Here is an 18,432-nt window from a genome sequence, read left to right on the forward strand (position 1 = left end):
ATTTGTGAGAGTTGCTGTTTGCCAAGTACATTGCTGCAGCACAAGCACTGTTTGTTATGACATTGTACTGAGTCACTTGTTGATGCTATTTGAGGGAGAAAATTTAGTTAAAGGAACTGGAACAGGATGTCCATTTTATTTCAGTGCTTGTAATCCTGAGTCATCTCAGATAGCTGATGAAATACAGCACCTCACATTTTAGACAGGGCTTCTCTTAACATAATTTGGGGATGCTGTAATTTGATAGAGGGTAGAAAAATACACTGAGCTGATTTTATGCAGAGAGGTTTATTTTAGTTGTCACTCTCTGTTGAAGCACTCTTAATCTTTGCACATCTGTGGCACTTTACCAGGTCTTTAAATACTTTGTGCTTAGAGTGAAACAGGAACCGATGTGTAGATAGCACACAGCTGTGCAGGTGCTGGGATTTTGAGGACTCTGTCTCAAGTATGTGGATTCTGGCTGTGGAGATCAGTTAGGTTTATCTGTGGTTGATCATGTTGACTGCCTCCCAGTTTACTTCCACTGCAAAAATAGAAGTCCAGAGGTGTTTGGCTGAGTGCATGGGAAACAAGCAACCAATGGGATGGTTATTTCTCATGGATGAGGTTGAATTCAAATATTAAGTGAAATTTTGGATGTGATTTTATGCAAGCCTGTATATCGGTGTGAGTATTAAGGTCTCTGTCAAAGCAGTACAAACCATCAAATGTGTATTGTTGTTACTTCCTGTATGAATTTGTTAATGATAGTAAGATTCTGAGAATTGAGCATATTTCCTCTTAGGAGCTCAGAGGCCTTTCAAAATAATTTGTACATATACCATTAGCTTCACTTTGGAGTAGCAGGCAGCAAAGCTTTAAAACACAGAATATTTATGAGCAGAAAATAAAGAATATCAACTCAATTTAAGGCTGTGGGAAGAATTCACACTGGAATATTATAATTATTTGGTTTGGAATTTGTCCTGTGAAACACAATAGTGCTTTAGGTGAGGGATGCTACTATAGGGTGAACACTGGTCAGAGCATATAAGGGTCTGCTTTCACTTTTAATTTGAACACGTGCATGTTCGGTAGTTGCAGAAACCAAGAAGATAAGGGGTCAATGTGTTTGTCTCAAACACTGATAGCCAGATAGCTGTGGAACCAACCAAAGACTGTTGGTAGTAACAGCCAAGGGTTGTTGGTGATAACACACTGTGAGAAAGAATAGGATGTGGCTGGAGAAGGGGCCTTACAGAGGTAGGGCAGCACTTTCCTGGGACAAACATCCTTGTTCTGGCTCCTGGGGAGAAGCACAACCCAGCATAGCACAAGCACAGGAATGAGGCTGAGAAGTGGGCGTAGGAGGTAGGGGGAATCAAGACAACCAAAACCCTCTGACCTGTTTCCAGAAAGGTCTGAAAGAATGGACTGTGCATGATAACTAATTTGCATAGAAAATGAGAGAATTTCCAGGGCAGGGAAAGCCTACCTATGAAAATTTACCCCCACCAAGCCCAGGTGTGCGGGTACCCCAAGGACCCTGGACACCGCATCAGCTGGACCATGCTGGGGATGGTAATCTTTATTTCTCTCCTCCTCTTTAATTAATCTTTCTCTGTCTCTCTTCCCTTTCACGCTCCCTCTTTATCCAAACCCCACTGTGTGTACCTACAGAGGTGGTCAGGGGCTATTGGAGCAATTTCCATGCCAAGTGAGTAATTTACTAACAAAACTTTGTAAGTTTTTGCTGACCCTCTGATTTTTGTCATTCTTCTCAACCACAACCATCTGTGAATCTTGGGTTCTGCCTTCTCCTTAAGGGTGTGGCACATCACAGTAGCACAGTTAATGTTCTTGGAACCAAGGTGACAATCTGGTTGGAAAAGCAAAATGATACCACCCCTCACGCCATGTTGTTTTCCTCTTGGGATCCTGTGGATCTAGGATAGCCAGGTTTGATCTGGCACTGGTATGGCAGTGTGCTTGTCCAATGGCTTCTCCTTTCATCCTTTCACCTCCTGACGTTCCCAGGAAATCTATGTGACCGGGCAGGAGAGTAGCTAGGAAAGCTCCTTCATCCCTTAACAGGAAAGAACAATGAATAGAGGTAATGTATGTAAAACTGTACATTTAAATTATCTGCAGTCAGGAAGGGAAATACATTCATCTCTTCTGGCACTCTTGCTAATTTATATTTAAAGCAATATGAATTTCATAAGCATTTTAAAAAATCATATTTTAAATTCAATCTGCTGTCAAGTCATTTGATGTTTTGTGTAGAGTCATTTCCCGTAAACAGGTTATTGAATATCAAAAGACTTGTCTCATACATAATTTTAGGAAAGAAACAATATTATAATAAAGATGAGAATCTGGCCCTTGTGAGTTGGTGAGTACTTTCTGGATCACTGCAGTTCCTTGGTGCTTACTTTATCCCAGTCAAGGGAGTGACCTGGGCAAGGAACATTCGAGAAGGAGTTAATAATAGTAATAATAATAATAATAAAGTTTTCTAGGTTACAGTAGGTTATTCTGCAATTAACTAGTGATATACAATATATGAGGAAAGACAATCGTGTTGTTTTTTCCGAATAGCAAACAAAGAGTTGGAAAAAAATGGATTAAAATACCTCAAATCTGACAGACCTTTTAAGATGTAGAGCTCATGCAGAGTAATGGACTGGGTAATACTAGCAGGTACGTTGAAAAGCTAAGACATGTTTGTTCAGAACTGTTGATGAAATAACTGCTGTATTTTCTTGGCATGAGGTTCTTACCTGTGCTTGGAGACTGCTGTCATTTGGCAGATGCTGCACTATGTAAAACTGAGCATCAAAGATGGTATGTAGCTGAGTTTCAGCAAAAAAGAAATAAATTTGCCTCTGGATGCCAGCAGTTTCTCTTCCAAGTGCTGACTAATATACCCTGGGTGTAAGTGTATAAAACACACAACTAAGGTGCTTGGGGTCTCAAAGGTTTGATGGATCAGGCCAGTAGGGTTAAAACAGCTTTTTATTTAATCATTTATTCATTCATTCATTCATTTCAACAATCTCTGTTGTGAAAGGGGGTTTCTCCTTCTGACTTTGAAGACTGCCAGAAAAAGGAGTTTCTAAATTTTGCATCTCTCGTATCGTAGTTTAATGTGATGAATCAGTATAACATAAACACTGAAATGGTCTCAGTTATATTAAAGAGGCAGCTGGACATTGTGCTGAGTAGAACTGGATTGTACTTCTGGCTTTCTCCAGCAAGCTGCCTCCTACTTCATACAGGTTTGAAGCAGTTTTACACCTTAATAAACTTCAAATTTAAACTTTGAAATCCCAAGCTTTCCCAAGTCAGTGGTTTTTTTGTTTATTTTTTTCCCAGGTGTTGATTGTCCTGGAATTTGTGTGTTATTTCAATCAGGAAAGGAAGTTCCACCTTATTTCTAAATGTCCAAATGACCTAAAACATAGAATTTCTGAGCTCGAGGCCACTGGAGCATTTCTGAAATGGCACCAACTCTGAAGCCACGTGGGGCTCCTCTCTGGTTGTCTCTGAGGTTTGCTGTGCATGTTTTGTGGCTCTTGGAGATGTTAAGACTCTGGAACAGGACTCAGACAAAAGAGTTCTCCAATCTTTCCTCTTCCTCATCACTTCTGGGCTGGCTTCAGGTGTGATACCTGTGGCCAGAGCTTTGTCCTCCTGGGCTGGAGGTTTGGAGCTGGATCCTGCCTGCTGCGAGCCCACGGGCCGAGCTGACGGCAGCAGTGCCCACTTAGGCATTTATCCTCCATCAGCTACATGTGCTTCAGGATGTTGTTAGTGAGCTTGGAAAAGACTCGGGAGCCAAAGGGCTCGTTGGCAAGGAGATCAAAGCAGGTCCACACTGCAGGGGTGGGAGAGAAGGATGAGTCCTGGAAGGGGCTGAAGGAACCCCTTTTACTGCAGAGGGTGGAGAATGGTGTCACCACCAAAAGGAGCAAAGAGCAGCTGGTTTTTGCCCTCTGCTCTGTATGTTTTATCATTGTTGGGCAAAGTCTCATCTGCTGGGTGTTGCCTCTGTTTCTTTATCTCCACAGGAACTGATGTGACTTAATGTGTGTCTGAGAAAATGATTCATTATGAGGAATGGGGAGGTGATTGGTGTTCAAATCCTTGGTGTTCATACGGTAACATTTTCCCCGTGTTCCTTTTATGAACAAGGTGAAATCAATCCCTGAGGGTCATAGACATCTAATGACCTAAATCTAATGCCTTCTAAAGACCTAATCTGAAAATGCTGAAAAATCTAATCTGAAAACCACCATTGCTTTGATTTGATTCTTGGAAAAGAACTTGGAGCAGGAAGAAAGCAGAGCGTGGGCCAAGTACAAGGGGAAAAATGGGAATAAAACCAGCTTTTCCCAGGGAGCTCACAGCTTTGAAGGAGTAAAAATGTAATGTGCACTGGTAATGCTGTAGTCTGCAAGTTATAATATGGAGCAAATCCACAATACCCACAGTAGGAAGCTCAGCGCATTACGGTGGAATTAATGTACCATTTCTGTGGTCAAAGCATGGGGCATGCTGAATAGCAGCTAAATCGTCTGGGAAGAGCCTGGCCAGACTCCCTGTATTCCTGTGGAGCTCTTGTTCTGAGGGCGTTTGTCTTCTCCCTTCCGGCTCCAAGGAGCAGCAAAAGAAAAGCTTCCCAGCTCCTGCGCCCTGGGCAGGACGGATGTCCATCTCGGTCACACCAGCCCTGTACTTTGAGAGGCTGCTGTGTTCTCAGGTCACTGAGATTCCTCCTCTGCAGAGCCCCTGACCTGAGGGCACTGAGTGGTGGTCAAAGGTGAGGAAGAAATAGCATCCTTTGTTTGCTGGCAGGCATTGTGTGGCTATTGTGTTCAGTGCTCATAGCAGTGACTGGTATTCAAAGAAGTCACCGCAGGTGTCACCACCTGGGACAGCCTGCCAAAGTATCTGTAGCTCTCTGCTGCACAGAGAGGAGAGATGATGCGGGGAGAAAATTTTATATAATGTAGTATTTCTGATAATAGCAATGTGTCCGTGCCTGCTGTGAAGTGTGCAGGAGAGGTGCCACAGGGATGTCTGCAACCTGCACAGGGGATGGGCACCCCTTCCCTGCGGGGTCCGTGCAGTAAACTGAGTTTGTGATACAGTAGGAATAAATTAAATCGGAGAAAATGTTGCCTTTGGGTCATTGGAATACGTGGGAAGGAGGAAAAAAGGTTAATTTCAAGTAGGATGCCGGGAGTACAGTGATGAGTTTCTGTACTACGGAGCACTCATAGATTTCTGTGCTGCCTTTCCGGCCCCAAACCAGCGGCTCTGTTGTGTCGATAGGTGGTGCAAGTTTGCTACGGCTTCTGGAGAGCTGGAGCAGCTTTTCAAAGATTGCAGTCCATGTGAGGCTACAGGGATCAGAGAAGGAAAAGCTGAGCCCTGTGCCAGCTGTAAGTAAAAGCTAAATCTTAAATATAACGGCTCTCAATATCTAGCCAGTACCAAAACAGCAGAGGCAGTGTCCTGTCATGTGTGTCACGTCCATGGGCACTCGAGGTTGTGCCCAGGAGGTGGCATTTAGAGAGGTTGTGTTGCAGAGGGATGCCCCAGGGTAATGACCAGGTCGGTGAGAGCCCTGGGTTTGCTGCAAGAGGGGTGAGCTGTGCTCGCTCAAAATGAGCCCTGGAGAAAACAGGGGAGGACAGCAAAGCAATCAGACTGTTGGTCTCCATGTTCTGCATGCCATTAAATGGTTATGACGGAAAGTGAAAACCTTGCCCATGCTCAGCAGAAGTGATAAAGCCCCTGGTGTCAGCTAAAGGAGCTATGACTGCTAAAAATAAAGGAAAAAGAGGATTTAAACCAAAGCTGGGTGTCTAACAAGTCCTTGCATGCTGAATGTACAATAGCATAGTTTGCCAATCAGACTGTAAATGTATCCTTTAAGGCTTGTGAATGGTTGTGTTGCCAGTTGGGGAAATCTGGTATAAATCAGAGTCAGAATTAATAGTGTGCAGGAGCACAAGGCCATCAGGACCTCTACTGCCAGAGGAACTCTGTCCTAGTGTTTCCAGTGGTTAACTGTGTGGTTGTGGAGTCTAAATTTATTATATGGAAGTATTTGGCTTAGCTTTTTCTTCAAAAGAGGTCCCTATGGGACCTTGTTAGCAGGTCCATCCAACAGATTATGCTCATAGGCCCCCCAATGTAAGGAGACTATGAAGCTGGGGAGCAAGAAACTTAAGGGGTGCAGTCTGGCTGCAGGAATATTTTCTCTGAGGGTTTGTTTCTGTGCCCTTTAGCTGGCAGTCACCCTGTCCCAGCTGTCCTGGGAATGGCAATTTCTCTTTGCTGCAGCTTTCAAAGTTTTTAGCTGCGTCTGTTCCACATTGAAACAAAAACTATTTTGGACTGTTTTCATCAAAGTGGAAACATCTGGTTTGGGTGTAAAAATAGCCAGGTGTGTGGTGTTCTCAAGGCAGAGCACATTTTACTTCTGCTTGTTCTGCAAGAGCATTAGGTGCAACCACTAGCTTCCCCCATGGTCACTGTGGCACCGATTTGCTGAACCCATGGAATATGTGTGTGCCTGCTTGCCCCCTGTCCAGCCTCCCTGCCTGCTCTCCTGAGCAGTTTTAATTGAAAGCAGTATATCTGCAAGCAGAAATGCTTTCTGGAAAAGCAGTGTGCTTCAGGAATATGTCACTTGGTTAAACAGGTCTCAAGCAGCAAGAACATTGCTCGTGGTAGAAGTGGAGATAATGGGGTTTGGACAGCTTTTCTACTATGTTATTATTTTGCCAGATTTGTGGATTAATCAAGGCCTTCCTCAGGTTGGAAGAGAAAAGTTAAGGTAGATCTGGTATTTCTGCCATTTGTTCTCTCGCTTCCCTCCCTGCAGAGCACAGTGTTGAAGTCAAGCAACAGGAAAAAGTGGCAGTGGTCTCCAGTCACTGTAGCCAAGGAGCAGACCTTGCCCTGGTCCCCAGCTTCTCTGCTGGCTCTGGCCCACCACATAACTTGCTCTGCCAAGCAGGAGGGGTCTCTTCACATTATATTGTGTGATTCTCTGGTTGCCGATTTCAGGGGTTCACTTTGCAGTGAAACACAGAGTGCACCTGAGATGGATGGCTGAAAACACTGCCCTGAGATCTCTTGCTAATAATCCTTGATTAATGTGGTTATACTGTTCTTGTTAAAGGCTGTCGCTGGACAGGATTAAGGAAGAAAGACCTGTGAGAAGCAGGATTGGTTCTGAGCTATCTTCTTGTATCTTTTAATCTTTCATGTGCTACTGCCTGATGTTTTCAAGTCTTCCTTTTGAAATGGCAGATAGAAACATATTACTGCTGTCTAGAACCTGTAATCTTCAAATGAAAATAAGCTTTTCTTGCAAAAGTAGGCTGCTTTTTCAGATGCTTTCAGAACTGCTGATGTTGTGCCTTGGTTGATCTGGCTAATTAAAAATGAGCTTCTGTCAATCAAAACTATTACTATAATGGTAATGGCAAAAATGCAAAGTGCAGCTCTGGTAAATCAGTGTTAGAAATGTGCCTTATTTATTCTGTCTGATTCACTCAGTGAGAACTGAAATTTTTGTGAGTTTTGATATTCACAGATTCTTCTGTTACAAATTTTACCCTTTTAATTCCTGTTGTCTGCTTAGATGACGAAGTGTTTATTCAAAATGCTTAATTACCTGCTTAAAGTTCGTGAAGGGTGTGGCCTCAAGGTTTCTGCTGGTCTGAGTCCAGCTGGGTTTGAGTCTCCTCTTCCTTCTCCTCCCCCTTGTACTGACTGCACCCTGTCCCCCTGGGAACACCTTGCTTTAGCAGACACTACATTCTGCTCCATGTAAAAATGGGCAGAACTGAGCACACAGTCCAAGGTTTTCTATCCTGCTGTCAGTCCCTGAGTTATGACATTCCCCAGGGTTTGTTTGCTGTCCTAGATGTTCAGAAAACTCACCCTGATGATGCTGAATCCTACTCTGAAGAGGCCCATCTCACTGGCTATGACAGCCTGAGAAGGCTCCCTGATTAAGCACATATGGACAGGAAAGTATTTTTACTCCCTCACATCCTTTGTAGTGTATTTGGCTTTTAAAATCTATTTCTGCACCAAATAGATGAGTAGTTACAGTGAAAGATGTTCTGAGTATACAGTTTGACTTAGAAGTGCACACATGAAATGCTTATAAAGATACCTGATTGTCAAGGTTTGAAGGTTACAAGCATGCAGTGTTATAAGCATGCAGGATGATGTTAGATCTGCCCCGGCTTTGTTTTCAGCAAAGACACAAACCAAAGCACCAGAGCAAACCTGTCTTTATATGTTGAATCTCTCAAATGTCATTACAAAGACTCCAGGTGCCTTAATGATTAATTAGACTCAAAATGGCAAATATGACTGCCTAGCAGCAAAAACTAATTATAAGCAAATAGTGAATTAAATTCAACCCAAGGTAACTCAAAAGATCACAAAGCAGCTCAAGGATTTTAAGAAGTATTTCTTATCCTTCCCCCCCTCCCGCCCACCAAATGCAAGGAGCTTGACCTTCCTCAAAGCAGCCTTGTATAGAAAGACTCTGACTTTCCCTTCTTTTCCTGTATTTGCTAACCCCCAGTATCTCTCTTTGTCACTTAAACTTTCCAGTGGTGAAGTCCTCCTGCTTCTGTCTGACCTGAGCTCCTTCCCCTGCTGACTCCTGTTATCTCTGGCTCAGCCGTTCCTGTCCCTCCCATCATTTTGAAATAATACTCTTTTGTTCTGCCTGTGTGCATGTTCTTGCATCCCACAGTCCAGTAGCACTTTCCTGGCTCCTCAGCTGCTGCCTCATCCCTCTTTTCCATTCTTGCCTTAGGCGTTTCTCCTGCCTGTCTGCAACCCCACTGAACTGTGAGCTAAAAATCCCCACCCGGGAAGATGCAACTGGGGCAATTTAATAGCAGGCCTGAATGCATCAGGACAGGCTACCTCAGGTTCAATACCTTTTCCCAGGTGTTGTAAAAGTCAGTCCTCCCTATTACTTTCACTGTTTTTCAGATTTAGTTTGACACTAAATCTGCATGGTGGCACCAGTTTACTTCAGGAGGTCCTACTTTAGCCTGTGTCTGTGTGGGAGCCCTGGAAGTTTGCAGGGATCTGTGACAAGGAAGAGCTGACATTGATTCTGGACACATTTGCAGCAGACCCTCTTGCCTTCCCAAGGTGGAGGCCTCAAAGAAAGTGTCTGCTAGGGTATTCCAGTGCTCTTACACCCCTAATTACGTTCTCATGACTAAATAATAAGCTGCCTTTTGCTCAGGTCTGCTTGTAGCATCTTCCTCTTTTCTCCTTCTGACGCGCGGGCTTTCTCTTTAATGTAGCAGCTGTTCAGCTCCTCTCCGAGTGATGGGTTTGAAATACCTGCAGACAAGCAGAGGCTCTTTCAAATTCCTTTTGAAATACACCTGGAAATTGCAAATTCAGTTCTCAGATGGAAAGCTGAACTGCCTGCCACCCGAGGGGAGAAGCCAGGCACGTGCTTCCTGCACAAACATGCAAGTGGCATGGATAGGAAACACAGCCTCTATGTTTAAAGACCTCTCCCCTTCACAATTCACCCCTCTTCCATTGCAAGGCAGTCTCATGATGGTCAGTATTTTCCTCAGGCCTCAAGATTCCAGTCTTGTGATCAGATTGCTTTCATCAAATAAAATTGGCCTGAAAGCCTGGGGGGGGGTGTTCAATGGGGGTGGGCATCTGGCTTGAAAACTACAAGGCAAAGATACATAACCCCTCATTATAAAGCTTTTTGGCTTTAGAGGCCATGATTTCTTTGGAGGAAACCAGAGTGATAATATTAGAGTGCTATTGGCAACTATTCCCAGCTGTCTTTTATTTTTAAGGTGGCACATGAAGGAATGTTTTCCCCTGGATTTGCCTCTTTGAGATATAGCTCAGGGTGAAAAGGATCATTCTAAAAAGTCTTTTTGTTTTGTATGACTTTTACATTTTAAATACTGGGGTTTTTTTAGACTGGAAGGCATGTATTTTTAGCCAAGCTGTTTTGGTCAGGGCTGTTGACTCGTGCACATTGAGAAGAGTTCACCTTGGTTAAAGTGTGCTACCAGTGAAGGTGGAAGGCAGCCTTTTATCTTTCTGGTCATGGTCATGTGTGTGCTGAAGTAATTTTTCCTTTGGATGATGTAAGCACACAAGGAACAAATTAAAACACAGCATCCTTTGTGCTCTGTTGGGTCCCCTCAAGACTTGATTTTTTGATAGTAAGAAAAGAGAATGTGCCCAAGTGAGGGGAAAAAATATACCAGTATATAGCAGCCCTAAGTTAGGATGAAAAATACATAGAAAAAGCACCCTTTATTTCTCTCAGGTCCTGCAGCAAAGCTGGGAATGATCTGCCTTATCTAAGGTAAAAATAAGATTCACTTTTAAAACAAGTTTCTAGAGTGTTTAAATTAAAAAATAAAATTTAACTGAGTTACAAAACAAATAACACACTGGTTACCTTTATCATCTATTTAATGAAAACTGAAAGAAATCTACGGCCAAAGTAAAAGGCTAAGGTCTAGCAGAATTCTGGCAATAAATTTGGGAGCTCCAAAATCTTGAGAACTGTGTATTTGGATCATGCTTTCATCTAGTGACAAAAAGAAAGATAAATCTCCAGAGTCACCTTCCTAACCCTTTGCTGTATGTGATACATTTGTCTTTCTAATGCATACTGCGAATTCACCTGACTCACATCTATGCACAAATAAACATTATAATGAGAAGGAATTACTGCTGCCACCAGTGGATGTGGCTGGCTGGCTGCCAGGGAGTTCACTGATTGCTGGGGAGATGCCAGTGCTTATGAAAAACGAGTATTCTTTCAAATCACAAAATTGTTTTTGATTGAGGGTGAATTATGAATAGCTGCTGTCTCTGCCATGGCCAAATAAGTTTACTTGGAAATCAGTGCTTGGGCTCTGATTGGCAAATGGCTCCACAGCTATTGAGGTTTTTGGGCCTAATTTTCTGGTGTGCAGAGAGCTGCCAGTTGGGACCAGGCTTGCACAAAGTGGGTCTGGTCCTCAAAACCCTTTGCTGGTGACTGGCTGCTTGTCTCTGGACTGTCTGATGGCCCTTCCTGAGCTGGCTCCTGCTGCTAATGAGAAGTGGGAAAAAACCTTTGGTCTGGAGGATGTCCAGGAAGAGTCTGTATTTCCTTTAGTTGGTCCTGATACCTTCTCCCTTTCCCCACGTGTGATCCTGCCTCCGTTTGGCTGCTTTACTGTGGTCTCTGTAGTTTGGTTAGGCTCGCTTTGCCCTCCTGTGGCTGACAGCAGATATTCAAGAGGTCTGTACGGTGGCCACTCCGGGCAGACTGAGCCCTGCCATCAGGCTGGACTTACCCACAAGCCAACCCTTTTGCTCAAAGCAGCTCCTTGATGATGGTGCTCAGTGTTTAGGACTTGTTTTTTAAGGGCAAACTCAAATGTCTTATCATTGCCTATATTGTTTTGAACATCTCTGACTGGACTAGCTAATAGATATGTCTGGTTTAGGATTTATTTATTCACCCTGAAATACAACCAAATTTTTAAGAAGAATAGTGCACTGCTGGTTCTTCTTTGTCTGAATCCAAATAATTATAACTTCAGACAAAAGAATTCACAGTAACAAAAGCTTTTTTGGTAAGAGATGAAGCATTCAAAATCACTTCCTGAAATATATAATTAATAAAAATTTAAAATAATATTCATATTATTAGCCTCCTGCAGAACTGTTGCATCTTCAGATCTGTGGCTACTTCAGCCTGTTGGTGTTGCTTCCTTTGTTGGTTTATTTTCAGCTCCCGGTTTGTGTTCAGAAGGTACTAAAATATGTGTAGGGAGGGGTAAGACTGGGGAAATGTTTACTGGCTCTGCGTGTTGTTGCCTTCTAAGACACTGCAGAGGCAGGCTGTGTCAGCAGCATGCAGGGTGGCCTGGACACATGTGTGGCAGTGCAGCACCTCGTGTGCTGGCACCTGGCTCTCCCCACCTGTCTCACACGGGCATGGGGGGCCATCTCCTGTCTCAGGTGGAGCAGCTGGGGCTGCAGGATGGTGTTTGACTTCATTCTGAGAAACTGGAGGTGTCACGTGTGACAGTGGGAAACGGCTTCCGAATTTATAGCTGGTGCATGTCAAGGTGACTTTACTCACTGGAAGGGGATTTTTAAAGTGAAGACAAAAACCCCCCATGTTTTAATAGTTGTGAAGAGAAAATTACTGCAATAAGGGAAGCTGTTGATGCTTGCATCTGACCTAGGAGGGCTCAGCAGGTACTCGTTGGCTGTGTTTCCAGTTTCAGCATGGTTCATGGATATCCTTGGGATATTTTGATTTCTAGGTGGAGAAATGAGAGGACAGCATAAACACACATAAAAGAAAGCTTTCTTAAGAAATATGTCTTTACTATAAATGGGTTTGTAATTAACTTGTACTCCATTTAAAATAGCTGAAATCTAGGTAGCTTAGGTCAGGTAAGGGTTTTTATTCTCTGGTATGTGTGTGGTTCCCTATAGATCTCTTAACTGTTTGTAAGGTTTATGAAGACGGATGAGGGAAAGGAGAGCAAACTTGATGCTGTAAGAATTGCAGCCCTCTAAAATAAACCACCTGAGATAAACTCAGTAGACTAAGGAAAGCCAACTGATAATCCAAGGAAAACCAGTCATTAAAGCAAGTGGGAGCTCTTCCTTTTCCTGCTGTGGACATGCTGCTACCCTGGGTAAGCTGGCCCAATGCATGTGCTCCATAGTAATAGGGTAACATTTTTAGTGAGTCCCTTTCTCCTATTTTTGAGCATTAATTAATATTACAAGCATCTGTTACTGGCTGTGCATCCTCCTGGCTAAATTCCTGAAATGTGCTCTTACAGTTTGTGGAGGATGAACTCTGGGAAAAATTGGGAATTCCAGTTTGAAGCATGTGTTTGATGCATTTTGCGTCAAAAAAATACGAAGGGTTTGGGTGTAAAATTGATTTTTCCTGTTCTACTTGAAGAGTAGGTAACAAATTCTTATCCCTCTTAGAGCATAGTTGTCCTATCCCTAAGCTCGGAAAAATCCAGCATTCTTTCAGAGAGACAGTAACAAAATCTCTCCATTTGATGCTAGAACATTGTTCCTTTTTCTGCACCTCCATTTATTAGAGAGGCTGTTGAGGATTCTGCACCACAGGCTGTTGCAGCCAGAAGTCCAGGTGCAGGAGCTGGTGCATTCAGATGGTGAGGAGTCAGTCTCTTGACAGTGGCAATAATGATTCCACACGGCTTACCCAGAGATGTGTGCTGTGTGTTGGGAGATATGTCCCTGCCTGCAGCCATGAAATTGCCAAAGCAGGGCTGGGACCCGAATGTGATTATAATGTGAGTCAGAATGTAATTACGAATGCAGGAGGGGATGTGGGAGTGCAAACTCTTGTTTGATATGGTAAAATCTTCGCTGTTGTTCTCAGCCTGAAGTTCTGCACCTATTGAAGATTTCTAAAGTTAGAGCTTTGGAGTTGCTTTAATGTGCAATATTTATTTTTACATTACAAAGAAAATAATGGTTTGGGAAAAAAAAAAAATCTAGGGAAAGTGTTCACAAAACACCAAGATTAGGACTGTGAAAAATTGCATAGAATATTGCTTTCAGGTCGACATTTCAGAGCCAAAGTGGCATGAGTTCTCAGATGTGACAAGCAATCACCATCTCTTCTTAGATGCTCCAGGAGCTGCTGAGTGCTCAGTGTGTGTTTGAAAATGAGGCCACTGATTTAGGCTTCTGTGTAGGGACTTAATGGCCTGATCTGAGGCATCCGCTTCAGAAAGTTCTGACTGGATTCACATAAGCCCTTCAAGTCAGAATATACAATTTTGTATTTCCTGTGGCCAGTCGGAGACTTAACTCCAGGTTTGCATTTCATATGCCGAGATTGTTTATAGCCCCGGGAGGGAGAAAGGTATTTTAAGCAGTGCTGTTCGGAGGACTGGTTAGTCTCTTAAAACTGCCTGGTGTTTCCATTCCTGCAGGCAGAGGGTAGCAGAAAGCTGAGTGGATGCTGGATGTGACTCGGGGAGGCTTGACTCAGCAACGCCCTCACTTCCACCCTTGCCAGAGAACAGAACTGGAGCCTCAGTGCTGCAAGGGTCTGGTCCCACCACCTCGGCCAGCTACAAGTACGTCATTCCTAGCAGAGGTTTGTCCAACGTGCTTTAACTAGCAGCTGATGATGGTGGCTCCTCAGCCTCCCCAAGCCATCTCACTAGAGCTTTGTGGTGGCTGCTGCTAAAGAGCATCCCCTCACCTCTTCTGATGTTCACTCTCATTCTCACTACTGACATCTTAAGTCATTACTTTTCCCCCTTGCTTTCGGGAGGTAATACCTAGATGATTCCTTCCTAGTTTTGGAAGGTTCTCCTTGTACCTCACAGCTAGTTATGTTTTCATTCAATCTGCACTTTGTGCAGGATGGCTGAAAGAATTATGACAAATGCATCATTGTCATAGTTTCTGTTCCTTTGATACTCTTGGCTCTTTCCAACTGGCCTGTAGCTCTGTAAGGGCAGTATTTCAGCCAAGGGCTAAGGACTGTTGGCTCTTCTGTTATTTTTGCTCCATAGAGATTTCTTACAGACACTGCATTTTATGATCTAAGTCTTTTTGAATTAACATAACTTTGACACATCTTAATTTTAAGATTCCTTACAAACATCCCAGAAACATTCCTGTGCCATTGCCTTGCCCTCATTTCACACAGGTGCTTATCTTTACTAAATGTAGACCACTGCATTTTTCTTCACTGGATTACATTTTAAAAACTATTTGTTCTTCTGCTTTATCAAAATCATGTTCATTCTAGCTCTGTTGTCAAATTTCCTTAAAGCTTTTGTCATCTTCAGGATTAGTAAGCATGCTCTTTTCCATCATCCAGATTATTTGTGAAAGTGTTCAAGTCACCCAAGACAGATCATCATGGAAAATATCCTTTCAATTTAACAGTGAACCACTGATATTGCTTTCTGAGAACAGAATTTCTTCTGTAGTCTAGGTCATGTTTCCTCCTTTTTTTTTAATGATTGTCTGCAAAGAAAGCCTTCCTGAAGGCAAAATATGTATCATCACCCCTATTTTAAAAAGAAGCACCAGATGATCATGGATACTCATGCAAGTTTTGTCCAGTCCTACTATATGATCCTGTTAAAGCAGGGACAAACTTGATGGACAGGCCAAGGAGAAAGAAATGGACACAGGGGAATTTCCTTTCCATATTTATTTTCCTCTGAGCTCTCTAGGATCTGGATGACCCGAGCTTAGGCAGGTTCCTTCGGCGTGGTCCTGCGCTACCTCCTGGCCAGGCTGCCTGCACACACCCCCCAGCACGGACGTGCTGCCTGGACATGCTCTCGCTTCGCCCTGCCAGCCCTGACCTCCCGAACAAGGGCTGGCCCTTGGGAGCACAGCACCACAGCACCAGCTTTAATTGCTTTCAACCAGGGCTTGAGATGCAGCCAGAAAACGAACCAGCTCTGAAAGCTACTGTCTCAGCAGGGCTGTGTTGACAGGAGGCTTAATGAGGGGAATGCAGATGGGTGGATGGGTGCTGGAGAGCTGGTTTGTGCCCTTTTAGCGCCTGCCATGGTAAGAGGGGCTTCTGCCCTGCCAGCCTGCAGCCTGAGGGAGGGCTGAGGAAGAGATCCTGAGTGTAATGCAGCTGGGTGATCTGCCCTGGCCCCTCTCTGAGGTTGTGCCAGCCTGTAGGGCAGCTGTTGTTGGAGAAGGTTTGGGCAATGGGAGCAAGCAGCCTGGTGCTGTGGAGATGTTCTCCCAAATTATATTCTTTCCCCCGGTGAGCAAGAGGCCAATACACACAGAGATTTGAGATACTTGATTTATTTGCAATTCTGCACAGAAAGGGGAGCTGGGTGGCAGATCCCCAAAGCCAGCACAACTACTAAAACTTTTCACTATTTATACACTTTAGCAAACAAAAGCCTCAATGTTCATTGGCTACAACTTACCTAGTTCTCTTATTAATTAGTATTATATCTTCCATTGGTTCATTAATCTCTTGCTTCCCATGCTAATGGGTCCATATGCTCAGTCTTTCTCTTCTTTAGGGTTGGGGCATTTTTTGGGTGAGTGGCCATGAGTTGGTGGTTGTGATCTGTCCCTGCCAGAACTACCTTTTAGGCAGCTGGAGCTGATTCAACACAGTTCTGTGGTGGCTTTTTTATTTTCATCCTTATCTTAAGGGTTCTGCCAGATGTCCTTGTGGCCTGTAAATTCTGCATTTTTTTGTGTGCACTATCAAGGATACATCCTTCTTCCCAAGCTTTGGTAACCTCTGCCTGGGTCGGAGATCATTGAAACATGTGAAGCCCTAAACCTTAACAGGACAATTCTGCCCACAAGTAATTTGTCTTTCTAACACTTGGGCATCACCCAGAGCTTGCCTGCTAGCTGCTGTCTCACAGAGATTATATCTCCCTTCTTGTTGATTGGGCTTGAAAGTATACAAAGCTCAAACAACAAAGAATATTCTTGAGAAAGCTTTTACATATTCCACGCTTTGCAACAGAGTGGCCATGTTTGGGCTCCCATCGCTGTGGGGACAGAGCGAGTGCCTGTCCTTTGGCACAGCCTTGGCTGCCACCCCTCAATGTCACGGCATGGGGAGCTTGCGTTTGAGCAGGCTGGCTTCTCCTGGAGTCCGTGGGCTCAGGAGGAGAGATGGCAGTGCTGGCCAGTCTGGAGCTGGGCGAGGAGTGGCCTTGTGGGGGCCAGGCTATCCCAGGTGTGGGAGCTGGCCACTGCCTGCCTGCAAAATGGCTGCACCAGAACTTTGTGCTGCTGGGCATGCAATAAATATTCTTTAAAAAAGACACATGCACTGGACATACTGTAACTTTAAGCACAAGATCTTGTGGAAGGAAAATACAGCTTTTGTGTGAACACACACTGACTCATGCTAAATTTTGCGGGTCCAGAAAATTCCTGTCCTGAGGCGTTTGCAGCCTGAGCTGTCCTGAGGAGATAGCACTGAGCTGCCCTTAGCTGGGGTGAACTGTGGGTTTTCCCAGAGCATTTCCAAACCATGTTCCCTGTCGGATAAGCAACCTTGAAGATCTATAATGTCAGAGGAAGGGGAAATCCTGTGAACTGAGCCCCACCTATATGCAAAGCAGAAAATGCGTCTGTGTGTCCTTGGGTTTTGCCTGTGCTACGCAGCATCCTACATAAATGAGTGATGAATCATAACACAGTGACAAACTCCAGTCCCCGCCACTACCTCTCTTCCCTTCCTTATCTTCTGGCTGCTGCCTTGCTTTGTGCTAAGCAGGTCACCAGACCATAATAGTTCAGTAATTCTTGCATAGATGACTTGAAAGTATGGGCTGGGGAAAGAAAAAAAAAAGAGTGCTAAGTATTAAAAACATGTCATAACTCTGGTGCTGTAATAAGGAGATATTTCATACCGTAAATGTTAGTCACCGCTAATGGGATGCATCATATATAAATAACAGTCCCATCTGGTTAAATATTTTCCACTGGAAGGTAATTCCCAACTACACACTTTTTCCTGAAGCAGACACTGTCTCCTGCTCTGGCCTGATGCTTAGCCATGCAGGCATGCAGTGCACTGATACTAGGTAGTGAGGCATGTTAAGCTTTTAGTACCAGAGTCTTATCTTAATTGAAATTCATAACACTCTGACACTTTCATGGGGAGGGGAGGAGAAGGCAGAGCTGTGAATTAAAACACCTGTGTGTGTGAGGCATATAGAGAAAGTTGATTTCTTATAGTTTCATCTTGTGAGGTATGATATAAGCTAAGCTGGAGAAAATGCTAGTTGTTTCATCTCCCGAGGCATCCGAGTTACCTTTGTGTTATGGGAGGGCAGATTTTCAGTTGAATTGAAGTGCAATAGTGGAACTAGCAATAATAATAATTCTTGCTTTTGTATTGTTTCAGTAAGTGGTGCTAAGGACCTGTTCCTTGGTGCCCTCTCCAGTGCTTTCAGGGTGGGTTAGATGGATCTGACATTCACAGCTTGTTAATCACCAGAACCCCAGGTAAAAATAACTGGATACTTTAAGTGCTGTAACATTTTCAATTGAAATTCAATAGCACCCTGGATGTTTTTCTTAGCTCTTGTACTGTCTGTACATTGTAGGAGTTTCATCATCACAACATAAATGTATCTGCAGCCACATTGAGATGGAGTAGGAAATGGGGGGGGAGGAGGTTTGAAGCTGCCACAATGTTTTTTTGTTATGTTTGGCAATTTCATTTCAAACCATTTTATTTGGCTTATTGTGAGTGGGTAAAAAATGTCCTTGAGAGTGGTTCAAGCCATACAAAAAGATGCTGTGCTGCAAGGAGCATTATGGACTTCAGAGCCTCATACCACTCTTTTTCAGGAAAGGACA

General features: G+C 43.7%; 1 long non-coding RNA gene across 4 annotated transcripts in view; it reads left to right on the forward strand.

Annotated features, from left to right (window-relative positions):
- The window catches only part of LOC138113562 (uncharacterized), a 45,542-nt gene that overhangs the window by 2,821 nt on the left and 24,289 nt on the right, over positions 1-18,432 (forward strand). For 2 of the 4 annotated variants that reach the window (XR_011152229.1, XR_011152231.1), the window contains exons 2-3: positions 14,031-14,177; positions 14,933-18,075. This is a non-coding gene — a long non-coding RNA (uncharacterized lncRNA). Of the gene's footprint in view, positions 1-14,030; positions 14,198-14,932; positions 18,076-18,432 lie in introns of all 4 variants that reach the window. The other 2 variants (XR_011152230.1, XR_011152232.1) reach the window with 2 other exon arrangements.

This window comes from Aphelocoma coerulescens, chromosome 7 (genome assembly GCF_041296385.1).
Source record: "Aphelocoma coerulescens isolate FSJ_1873_10779 chromosome 7, UR_Acoe_1.0, whole genome shotgun sequence".
NCBI lineage: Eukaryota > Metazoa > Chordata > Aves > Passeriformes > Corvidae > Aphelocoma > Aphelocoma coerulescens.